Source organism: Phoenix dactylifera, chromosome 2 (genome assembly GCF_051530095.1).
Source record: "Phoenix dactylifera cultivar Ajwa chromosome 2, Ajwa_hap1_PhDact_Kaust_v1.1, whole genome shotgun sequence".
Taxonomy (NCBI): Eukaryota; Viridiplantae; Streptophyta; class Magnoliopsida; order Arecales; family Arecaceae; genus Phoenix; species Phoenix dactylifera.
Genome location: NC_143191.1, coordinates 6,659,648 through 6,672,433, shown reverse-complemented (window position 1 = coordinate 6,672,433; position 12,786 = coordinate 6,659,648).

The following is a 12,786-nucleotide window of genomic DNA, read 5'->3' as shown; positions in this document are numbered from 1 at the left end:
TGCCCTTGGCACAAATCCCTGGTCGGCAGGATACTTCAGTTGCCGACCAGGAGAGGAGTTCTGCGGGTCCCGTGCTTGCGCGCCCCGCCTCAGTCGTGCGACAGTCAGATCGGCCTTTTGTCCGACCCCAGCCCCCTAGCTCCGAGCCGGGGAGCAGTCAGGGAGCCTCGGGGTCGGCTCCGCCTAGGCCAGTCGATGCTGGCCTTCCGGGCCCATCAGGCTCGGGGGAACGGGTGCCCCTTGCACCCGTCTGGTCGGTATACGAGGGCGATTCAGCCCTCGACAGTCCTCGAGTGGCGCGCGAAGTTTTCGGGTCGTGCTGCTTCCGGCCGACCGGGCCAGGATACAGTCCATGAGCTATAATGCTTTCATGGACGCTACCCGCTGCAACGCCGTCCGGGTAAGTAAAATTTTTCATCTGTGTAATTTGTAAAAGATTTTTACTCGCAGCGCCTCATGTTTTTCTTTTCGTCTCTTTTACAGCATTTGCACGAGACGGAAATGCTGATGCACATAGTCCAAGACTACCGGGAGCGGGCCCGGAGGTGTCAGCGTGGTTATGAGGAGGCCCAGGCGAGGTACCTAGCCACCGAGGCGAGGTACCAGGCCTCCGAGGCCGAACGTCAGGTGCTCCAAGAAAGAATTGGAGCATCTGAGGAAGGGATTCGAGCTCTGACCGCCGAGCTCGATGAAGAGAAGGGCGCGCACACACTAACAAGGTCCGAAGTGCGCGCCGCTGAGGCTCGTTTGGCTGAAGCCGAGCTGGCGTTGGCCTTCCGCGAGCAGGAGGTGGGGAATGCCCGCCTCCGACACTTAGAGCTCGGGCGGGAAATAAGAACCCTCGAGCGGAAGGCCGCATACCACGAGGCTCGGGAGCAAGCTCAGAGCGCGGTAGCGCTCTTTCGCGAGTCGGAGGAGTTCCACGACCTCCTAGCAGAGGAGGGCGTGAACGGGCTAATTCAGGGCTTCCGAGATTTCCGCAACCAATTGCGGCGGCTCCTCCCGGATTTTGATGTGAACCTGCTCCAACCGGGAGCAGGGGTCGAGAGGCCGGAGGCGGAGGCAGAAACTCCGGGGGCCGACCAGGGAGGTCTGGCCGAGGCGGCTGTAGCCGTCCCCAAAGTGACCGAGGTCGCCTCCGAGGCTGCTCCTGTTGCTGCCGAGGCCACTGAGGAGGTCCCGACTGCTGAGCCCGCCGCTCCCGACACTGCCGAAGCCGAAGTGGTCGAGCTCGAGCCTTGAGTGTAAATTTTTTGTTGTTTTTTGTTTAGTCGGGGTGGTCCCCACATTTGTAAGGGCCAAGCCCGAAATTTTGTACTTAGCCTACGAACTTTTTGAAATGAATATATTTTTTTTGGAAACTCGTCTGTTGTAGTCCAAGTTTCTCTGCTCGGATCCATTTTAGGTTCCGAGGATATGGGCTCTAGGGCCTCAGCTTTGCCCGCCACAGGGTTTGGTTTTAGGTTTGGCTAGCCGAGCTCCATTGCTCGGTCCTTCGACCAGTGGTGTAGCGACGCTTATGCTTATACTAAGGGGATTTGGGCTCGGAGAATTTTTCCGAGCCTAGTCCAGAATTCGACCAAGCCCTGGGGCGGTCGCTAGGACTTAGATTTTTTAGCGTAGTGAACTTCGAATCCGAGCCTCGGGTTGCCGGGGCGGACCGGATTCTTTTCCAACGAATGGGTCGAATGCTCGTCAGCTCGTGACGGGGACTCAACAGACTAGGTTTATACCAAGTTTGTTGGTATCGTGAGTGTTTTCACGCCGAGGCGACTAAAAACATTCTGCTCGGAGTCCACTCTTTGAGGACGTCGGCAGAGAAATCCAAAACAGATAAGATAATGTAGAAACATTAAATAAATGGGTACCTTGTACCGTGTGCGTCCTTGCGTCGAGGCGACTGAAGACGCTCCTCTGCTCGGGGTCCGTTCTTTGAGGACGTCGGCAGAGATCCAAGAACAGATAAGATAATGTAAAAATACTAAATAAATGGGTACCTTGTACCGTGTGCATCCTTGCGCCGAGGCGACTGAAGACGCTCCTCTGCTCGGGGTCCGTTCTTTGAGGACGTCGGCAGAGATCCAAGAACAGATAAGATAATGTAAAAACATTAAATAAATGGGTACCTTGTACCGTGTGCGTCCTTGCGCCGAGGCGACTGAAGACGCTCCTCTGCTCGGGGTCCGTTCTTTGAGGACGTCGGCAGAGATCCAAGAACAGATAAGATAATGTAAAAACACTAAATAAATGGGTACCTTGTACCGTGTGCGTCCTTGCGCCGAGGCGACTGAAGACGCTCCTCTGCTCGGGGTCCGTTCTTTGAGGACGTCGGCGGAGATCCAAGAACAGATAAGATAATGTAAAAACACTAAATATATGGGTACCTTATACCGTGTGCGTCCTTGCGCCGAGGCGACTGAAGACGCTCCTCTGCTCGGGGTCCGTTCTTTGAGGACGTCGGCAGAGAAATCCGGCGATGGAGAATGAGGCGAGCTCGTTGGTTGAAGCCGGTGGAGAACGAGCCGAGCTCGTCTTGGTCAGTGAAGACCGCATCCCAACGTATCGGGGCATCCCGAAGAATCGGGGCATCTCGACGTCTCGAGGCATCCCGGCCGAGGTCGGGGTAGGAGAACGAGCCGAGCTCGTTGGCCGATGGAGCACGAGCCGAGCTCATCGGTGGAAGTCGATGGAGAACGAGCCGAGCTCGTCTGGTCAGTGAGGACCGCAACTCATATCTCGACGTCTCGAGCTTCCCTATAACCGGGGCATCCCGACGTCTCGGGGCATCCTGACCGTGGTCAGGGTAGGAGAACGAGCCGAGCTCGTTGGCCAATGGAGCACGAGCCGAGCTCGTCGGTGGAAGTCGATGGAGAACGAGCCGAGCTCGTCTGGTCAGTGAGGACCGCAACTCATATCTCGACGTCTCGAGCATCCCTATAGCCGGGGCATCCCGACGTCTCGGGGCATCCCGACGGATCGGGGCATCCCGACGTCCCGGGGCATCCTGACCGTGGTCAAGGTAGGAGAACGAGCCGAGCTCGTTGGCCGATGGAGAACGAGCCGAGCTCGCCGGTGGAAGTCGATGGAGAACGAGCCGAGCTCGTCTGGTTACTTAAGACCGCATCTCGACGTCTCGAGCCATCCCGACGGATCGGGGCATCCCGTTGTGGCAGGGCATCCCAATATATTGGGGCATCCTGACGTCTCAGGGCATCCCGACGGATCGGGGCATCCCGACGTCTCGGGGCATCCTGACCGTGGTCAGGGTAGGAGAACGAGCCGAGCTCGTTGGCCAATGGGGCACGAGCCGAGCTCGTCGGTGGAAGTCGATGGAGAACGAGCCGAGCTCGTCTGGTCACTTAAGACCGCATCTCGACGTCTCGAGCCATCCCGACGGATCGGGGCATCCCGTTGTGACAGGGCATCCTGACCGTGGTCAGGGTAGGAGAACGAGCCGAGCTCGTTGGCCGATGGGGAGCGCATCACGAACTCACGAACCGTCTTCAGGGAGTCCACGTTGGCACTCTATCATCCCGAGATATCGGGGCATCCCAACCGTGGTCAGGGGAGGAGAAATAAACCTGGGACCATGAGATAACCAGGAAAATCGGTGAGCTTGAAATGAGTATGCAGACCATAAGTTTATTATGAAATGAAATTCATAGAATGAAATTCAATAGTTGAATAATGAGGGACCCCTTGGGGTTCTACTGGTGGTACACGCGGAGATTTTCAGAGCTCCAGCTCCACGGAATGGGAGTCCCATCTAGAGACTCCAATTTATAAGTTCCGGGTCAGCGGATGCGTGTGACTCGGTATGGTCCTTCCCAGTTCGGGGCCAGCTTCCCTTGCTCAGTTGGTCGGGAGGCTTCAGCTCTTCTGAGAACAAGGTCCCCTGGTCTGAAAGATTTGACTTTGACCCTGGCGTTATAGTATTGAGCTGTCCTTTGCTGGTACCTCGCTATACGAACTCGGGCGGCCTCCCTTGTTTCCTCGACTAGGTCAAGGTTGCTTCTGAGCTGCAAAGAGTTGGAGCTGGCGTCGTGATGCTCGACTCTTGGAGAAGGAATCCCAATCTCCAGTGGGATGACGGCCTCCGTCCCGTATGTCAGGTTGAAGGGAGTCTCGCCGGTGGGGACGCGGAACGTGCTCCGGTAAGCCCACAAGACATTGTATAGGTCTTCGACCCATTGTCCTTTGGATTTGTCGAGCCTGGCTTTGAGACCCTGCAAAATAGTACGGTTTGTTACCTCGGTTTCTCCGTTCGTCTGAGGGTGCGCGACCGAGGTGAAGCGATGGTCAATGCCAAGCTCGGAGCAGAATTCTCTGAAGTGAATGTTGTCAAACTGGCGACCATTGTCAGAGATGAGGATGCGGAGAAGCCCGAATCTGCAGATTATGGACTTCCAAACAAAATTCCGCATCTTCTGCTCGGTGATCCGGGCAAGGGGCTCGGCTTCCACCCACTTTGTGAAATAGTCGATGGAGACGACCAGGAACTTCCTTTGCCCAGTGGCCAGTGGAAATGGCCCTAGGATGTCAATTTTCCACTGGGCAAAAGGCCAAGGGGAGCTGATCGAAGTCAAGGGAGCCGAGGGCCGGCGTTGGACATTGGCGTTCCTCTGGCACCGGTCACATCTTTGGACGAAGTCCACAGCATCCTTCTGGAGTGTCGGCCAATAGTATCCTTGGCGTAAAATTTTGTGGGCCAATGCTCGTCCTCCCAGATGATTTCCACAAATTCCTTCATGGACCTCGCGCATGGCGTAATCAGCCTCCGTTGGGCGAAGGCATCTGAGGAGGGGAGATGTGAAAGATCTCCGATAGAGCTTTCCCTTGTATAGTATGTACCGGGTGGCGGAGCGCCTTATTCGGCGAGCCTCTCATTCATCGGTGGGGAGGACTTCGTCTTGCAGGTAGCTGATGAGTTCATCCATCCAGCTTGGCTCGAACTCGGTGCAGAGGGTCTGCTCGGGCTCGTCTGTACTGGGCTTTTGGAGATACTCCAGTACTGCCGCTTTGGGAAGCTCGCTCATGCGAGAGGACGCCAGCTTTGATAGCTGGTCGGCCCTGAGATTCTCCGACCTGGTAACATGTTGAATGTGAAAAGAGTCCAGGGTCGAGGCGAGATCCCGTACCTTCTGAAGATACTTCTGCATGGTCGGGTCTCTGGCTTCAAAGTCGCCCATAATTTGGTTGACGACGAGCTGAGAATCACTGAAGGCCTTCAAGTCCTTTACTCCTAGCTCTTTGGCTAGTTTGAGCCCGGCGACGAGCGCTTCGTACTCCGCCATGTTATTGGAAGCAGGAAACTCGAGGCGCAAGGCTTGCTCGGCGACCACCCCCTCCGGGCTGGTGAGGATAAGTCCCGCTCCGCTACCCCCCGAGTTTGAAGAGCCATCGACATGCAGAGTCCATGTCAAACTCGGGGTCGGCTCCGTTGGTGGCTCAGGCTCGGGCTCGGCCTCGTCCGGTATGGTGCACTCGACTATGAAGTCTGCGAGCGCTTGTGCTTTGATCGCCGGTCTGGGTCGGTACTCGAGGTCGAATTTCCCGAGCTCGATGGCCCATTTAGTGATCCGGCCCGCACAGTCTGATTTCTGCAAGATCTGCTTGGCCGGCTGGTCGGTCAGTACGGTCACTGTGTGGGCTTGGAAATAGGGTCGGAGCCTTCGAGCTGAGATGACCAGAGCATAGACAGTCTTCTCCAGCTTGGAGTATCGGGTCTCAGCGTCCCTTAAGACCCGGCTGGTGTAATATACTGGCTTTTGGAGTTTACCCTCCTCTCGGACCAGGACCGAGCTTACTGCTACAGGGGAGACAGCTAGATATAGATAAAGAAGCTCTCCCTGTTGAGACTTTGTGAGCAGGGGAGGGGAAGCCAGTAGATGCTTGAGCTCCTCAAAAGATTGCTGGCACTCGTCCGACCACAAAAAATTCTTCGGCTTCTTGAGGGCTGCAAAGAATGGAAGGCAGCGCTCGGCCGAGCGGGAGATGAATCTCCCGAGGGCTGCCACTCGGCCCGTGAGCCGTTGTACCTCCTTGACCGTCCTGCGAGGCGTCATCTCTTGGAGGGCTCGGATTTTTTCGGGGTTGGCCTCGATTCCCCGTTGTGTAATAATGAAGCCGAGGAATTTGCCGGAGGTGACTCCGAATGCACATTTGGCTGGATTGAGCTTCATCTGGTACTTTCGGAGTGTGAAGAAGGCTTCATTGAGGTCGGCTATATGGTCTTGTGCCACCTTGCTTTTCACCAGCATATCATCAACATAGACCTCCATGTTCCGGCCTATCTGGTCTTTGAAGATCTGGCTGACCAGCCTTTGATAAGTTGCCCCGATATTTTTTAAACCGAACGGCATCACTTTGTAGCAGTATGTTCCCCCGTCGGTGATGAAGGCTGTCTTTTCCTCATCTTCTGGCGCCATGCGGATCTGGTTATATCCGGAAAAGGCGTCTATAAATGCCAGCAGCTCGTGACCTGAGGTGGAGTCCACGAGCTGGTCGATGCTGGGGAGTGGGAAGCTGTCCTTTGGGCAGGCTTTGTTCAGGTCGGTGTAGTCCACGCACATGCGCCACTTCCCGCTGGCTTTCTTGACGAGGACCACGTTGGCGAGCCATTCCGGGTAGGATATTTCCCGGATGAAGCCAGCTTCAAGGAGCTTGCTGACCTCCTCGGCTGCTGCTCGCTGTCGTTCAGGGGCGGCGCCTCGCTTCTTTTGTCGCATGGGCTTGCTGGTTGGCTTCACTTAGAGCCGGTGGACCATGACCTCTGGATCTATCCCTGGCATGTCCGCAGGCGACCATGCGAAGACGTCCATGTTGTCGCGTAAAAAATTAACGAGGCGACCCCTCTCATGCTCGTTGAGGCCAGAGCCGACCTGCACGGTTAGCCTGGGAGAGTTCTCTTGTAAAGGAACTTGAATTAATAACTCACCAGGCTCTACCCGCTCTTTCTGAGGGTTGACCCGTGCCTCCAGAGTCTTAGTCGAGGGCTGGTCGGTCATTGGGACAGGCACCTCGGCTGGTCGCTTTGCCTCGTGGGTCGCCAGGTAGCATCGCCTTGCCACCATTTGATCTCCTCGAACTTCGCCGACTCCCTGGCCGGTGGGGAACCGCATGAGCAAGTGGTGAGTTGAGACCACTGCTCGGAGGGCGTTGAGGCCTGGCCTTCCGAGGATGGCATTGTAGACTGAGGGAAGGCGTATCACGAGGAAGCTCATTCCCACGGTACTTTCACGGGGGGCGAGCCCAGCTGTGACCAGAAGGTCAATCTCGCCCTCTACTGGGACTGAATCCCCAGTAAATCCAACTAACGGAGCGTTCATCCTCCGTAGCTGCTCTTTTGTCATCCCCATTTTACAATAGGCACCAAAATACAAAACATTCACCGAGCTTCCATTATCAACCAGGATGCGTTTTACATCAAATTTATTTATGATCATGGAGATGACCACGGCATCATCATAGGGAGTTTCGACTCCCTCTAAATCATCACCTGAAAAGGAGATGGCTTCAGAGGCGTGCAGGCGCTTCGAGGAGGTTTCTTCCCTTGAAGCTTCTCCGGCCGAGGCCCCGCCCCGGATGGTGTTGATGATGCCGGCGATGGGCCTGTTGGCATTTGAACCTTCAGGCTGGGCGGCTCCTTCGGCTGGCTTCTTTTCTTCACGTTGGCCTTGCACGAACCGATCGAGCACCCTCGGCGGATGAGTGCTTCGATCTCGTTTCGGAACTGATAACAATCCTCAGTATCATGGCCGTGATCCCGGTGGAAACGACAATACTTCTGGAAGTCACGCCGAATTCTGGTATCTTGTTTTGGAGGTGGGAGCCGGATGCGGTCCCGACCCTCGATCTCCATGAGGATTTCAGCCCGAGGAGCATTGAGGGGAGTGTATTTTTCATACCTCTCCTCAGGTGCATGGGCCCGCAGTGGGAACCTCGGGCGGAGTGGTGACCTCTGCTGTGGCGGTCCCCTCAACCGGGGTGGACTCTTCGGGCGGGGCGGATTCTTGGCTCGTCGCAGAGACGGGCTTCTGGGCTGGCCGCGCTCCTCGCGGCGTCTCTTCTTGGGGTTCTGCTCGGTCCCGCCCCGCCTAACTGCCACGGCCTCTTCCGCCTTGGCGTACTTCCGCGCCCGAGCGAACATTTCGGTGAGGTCCGCGGGAAAATTCTTCTCGATCGAGAAGAGGAACCTGTAAGAACGGGCTCCAGTCTTTAGCGCTGACATGGCGATGGACTGGTCAAGCTCCCGGACCTCCCATGTTGCGGCGGTAAACCGGTCCAAATACTCCTTGAAGGATTCTCCCTCCTTCTGTTTGATATCAAGGAGGGAGTCCGATGTCCGCCGCTGGGGCTGGCTGGCGGCAAAATTGCCAGCAAATTGTCTGTCGAGCTGCTCAAAGGAGGAGACAGTACTCGGCTTCAGCCCGGTAAACCACAGCCGGGCTGGTCCTCGGAGTGTCGCCGGGAAAGCTTTGCACATCATGGCCTCCGAGGACCCTTGTAGGGCCATTAAGACCCGGTAGCTTTCCAGGTGGTCAAGGGGATCAGCTTTGCCGTTGTAAGGCTCCACCTGGGGCATCTTGAACCGTAGTGGAACCGGTTCATCTTCAATCTCCGGGGAGAAGGGCGACTTCGTAGTAAACTCGAAGTCGCCATCACGTCCTGATTTTCTTCCGTGGAGTGACTGGATTTGGCGCTCCAGCTTCTCGACCTTCTTGTCGAGTTCATCATTCTGGAGGATCGCTGCAGCGGTTCGTTCGGGTGCAGGTTGCCCTGGAACCGACTCAGCTTTTGAAGGTTGTGGCCAGCCTCCGTGGCCTCTGACTGGGTGCGCTCTCCAGAGGGAGGCCTGGACTTGAGAGTCCTGACCTCGAAGGGGAAGTCCGCTTGTAGGAGGCTCCGGTTGAACTGGAGCCGGAGGAGGTGGTGTCGTTGGGATGCCCCTGGGTTGCAGGCTTTGGACAGCGGTGGCCAAGGCCTGCACCTGTTGCACCAGGGCATCAAACTGCTCCGTCCGGACTTGAGGGGTTGACTCGGCCGGAGGCGGCGAGTTTTGGACAGAATGTCCAGGACTGGGTGGAGGACGTCGAGAGGCGTTGGAAGCCCCTTTGCTTCTTAGCTTCATGGCAGCGACTCGGGCCCTTCCTCTAGCGCCAACTGTTGCTGGAAATTAGACCCGGGGGCCGCCGCGAAACCAGGGGAGGAGGAGCTCCGCCGCCGGGAGGGCGGACGGCGGTGTGCCGGCCGGCTGCGTCCTCCTGGGGGATGCGTGAGCGAAGAAGGGAGTGCATCCTGTCCTGTCCTGCAAAAAAGCCGGTGGCCGGGCTCCCCGGCGCCGGCCCTCCGATGCTTAAGTCAGAGGGGGCAAATATGTGGAGAGAGCAAGCAAGAGAGCGAAGAAGAGAGATATGTGGAGAAGATAAAGAGAAGATTGTGCTCAATTGTGTCTGTGCTGTTTATTTTTTGTCCCGGTCCGAGTCCGGGTCCGGGGTCCCTCCCCTCCTTTCCCCCAGGTTCCCTTTTATAGAGGGATATTGTGTTACCTGGGAGGTGACAGGGGAATTTGTCCTGTTTTGTAATAATTGGGCACCATTTGGCCCATTAATGGCGTAGTGGAGAATAAGGCCGAATCAGACCGGAACCAGGGAGTTGTCACGGTCGATCGGACCTGTTGGAGTGGTTGAACCGCCGGCCGTGGTGGGCCTGGGGTCCGTAGATGGTAAGTGCATTTATTACCGAGTGAACCGGCGGTCAGGGAGAGCCATACGCTTTGATGGTTCAGTGATCCGGAGATCGCCTTGAGCCGTGTTCATTAAATGACTGAGTGCATCGGAGACTTGAGGGGGTCTCATGCATTAATGGCAGGTCGTGCCGAATACCTGCGGAGATCTTATGCCTTGATAACTTGGAGATAGCGGCAGGTTGTAGTGGAGTTGTCAGGTCCCTTAGAGGGTTAGGCGGGAGTTGAACATTTGGTCAAGGCAATCGGCTCGGCAGGGGTGCCGAGCCGAGCTGGTCGCCCAATGGGGCGCCCTGTGGCGGAGTTACTTCTAGTACTTCTGGTCGGCGCCCTTTGGGCAAGCGCCTTCTAGCCGAGCGCCTCTATTGGGCGGTTTTTCTGGTCGGCGCTCTTTAGTCGAGCGCTTTCCTGGTCGGTGTTCTCTGGTCGGGCGCCTTCCTGGTCGGCGTTCTCTGGTCGGGCGCCTTCCTGGTCGGCGCTTTTTGGCCGAGCATCTTTCTGGTCGGCGCCCTTTGGCCGAGCGCCTTTCCGGTCGGCGCTCTTTAGTCGAGCGCCTCCGTGGCGATATGACTTGGGGTTTTTCCCCCAACACAAGTCAATCAACAGCGCGTATTTGGGTTAACATCGATGATTTAAGAAATATTTTTGCACAGAATAGTTGTAAAAATCATTTGACCTCGTACTAGAACTTGCATAATTGGATATTGGATGTATTGCTTAAACAAATCCCTTTGACGGTATATATCTAATGTCCTAATCATCTTAGAAGTTCTTTCACAAAAAAATCAAATTATGTAGGCAAGTCAAAATTTTAAATGATAATCCTTACCATTTATGAGCATCTTGCTAAACCTATACTATGAATACTCCTATTATTGTGGTCGAAATAAAGTGCAATTCACAGTACACCCTACTCAAAGGCTAAAATAGCCTGGTTACCAATTATCATTGCTTCAACATGTATACACAAAATTGTTGTAAATTCAATCCTTGCTTGTAAAAGTGACCTACTACATGCAAGAATATAAAGGACGTAGTCTAGAATGAAGACTAAATACCTGCTTTGCTGAATTATAATTCTTGAAAAGAATCGCATACGGAATTTATATTCCTATTTATGTAATAATATCCTTAAGCAATGTAACCTTCTTGACTTTTGTGGCCATGACATGAACTATCAGAGTATTTTAAGTGCCTCATGATTCATATAATTTAATTTAGTCAAAAATCCAACAATGTTAGTTACTTCTAGTTTGTATCAGTAACAAAAGGTTCTTAAAAATAAATATTTACCAACAATGATCTATAAGTGCCATAAATCTTTTAGTTATTTTCTTATGGATCTAGTAACTTAGTTCCATGTAATTCGGGTTTTTCTTATAAATATAGTTGGCATTAAGAATGATACTTGCTTGTTTAACTTTAAAATAGATTCGGAGGATCTCCAAAATCAATGTCGACCACTTTCACCACTATGAGTAGGGTTGGACAGATGTCCAGGAGCAAGACCCACCACATCGAGAAGACGAGTCACAAGTCAAATTTTTGGAAGCAATAACTTGTTGTGCGACGTCTGATATGATTTTTTTTTTTTTTTAAATCAGACAGTTTTTAATATCTATGACATGCATCATGCTTCTTGGAGGTTGGCGTTCCTAACGATCGAACCCAAATTCAATCATTTGGGGCCTAAAACGGGCCAACTAAACTGATTTTTTTTCCGTATAAGCTTTTGACCGAGTGTATCTCTCCATCCGAAAAAAAATCATGCAAAATAACAGAAGGCATAGTTGATCAAAAATTTTAACTTTTTCGAGTATTTCAACTAACGATATCTACTTTAGAAGAGGGACCTATTAAAATTAAAAAGAAAAATCTTATCTAAATTGTGTATGTACGGATCTTAGTATTGTAAATAGCGACTCTGTACCTCATTTTTTTGGAACATCAATGACAGAAAATGAGACTTAAGCTCTACTTTAACAATTTTTTTTAAGATTCAAGTTTAGTGGATTGAGAAAATCTTTCTTTCTCCCGAGTAGCATTGCATCAAGAATTATATATGGACAAAAAATAAACGCTTTCTTGCATTTATGAAGCCTATTTTTTCAAAATTAAAAACTAAATATGATTTATATATAAGATCACAGCGCAACCTTGAACCATATTAACATTTCTAATTAATAATTAATTCTTTGTAGTTTTTAAATCTTTAATGCTTTATCTAATATGCGCTTTAATAGCCATTTTCTCTAGTAAAACATCTTGTTCAATTTAAAGGGCTTTATAAATATTATTAAACTAATATAAATCAAATATATGGCAAAGTATATTAGGAGATGCAAGGCGCCGAGAGAGGAGATCCCGGCCGCGATGGCACTTTTCCACTGCCTCTCGGCATGGACTGGAGCGCTCGTCCCAAGCGATGGGTACCTCTTTCGCTCCTCCTCCTCCTCCTTCCTCTCTTTGGATCTCCGGTTTTATATTCGGCTATGATGCTGTTGCCACGGTGCTCGTTGCCTTATTGGTTCTTGATGTTTTCTTCTTTCAAGATTCGATCTTGAAATGTTAATGGGTGCTATTGGATTGTGTTCCCGTACATTATGTTGTTGGCACTGTGATTATGGCCGCTTTCTGCTGCAGTTCCGTTGCTGCTTGTTTTCTAGTTGATTCTTGATGTTTTTTTTCCCCTCAAGATTCGATCTTGATTCTTGAATAATTGATGTGGTTCGATAAGGCTTGTCTTTGCGATATTCGTCTATGATGCTGTTGGCTCTGTGATTCTGCCTGCTTTGTGTCAGTATATCATTTTCTACCGTTTTTTTTTTATTGATTCGTGGTGATTTCCTTTCTCAAAATTCGATCTTGGATCGTTAATATTATGCAACAGGTTTTTGCTCTTGTGCATAATGCTGTTGGCACTTTGATTCTTGATTCTGGCCTCTCTGTGTTACCGTATCATATATATGGGCTTTTCTGGTTGATTCTTGAATTCTTTTCTTCAAATTTTTGATCTTGAATTGTTCATGTCATTGCTTTAG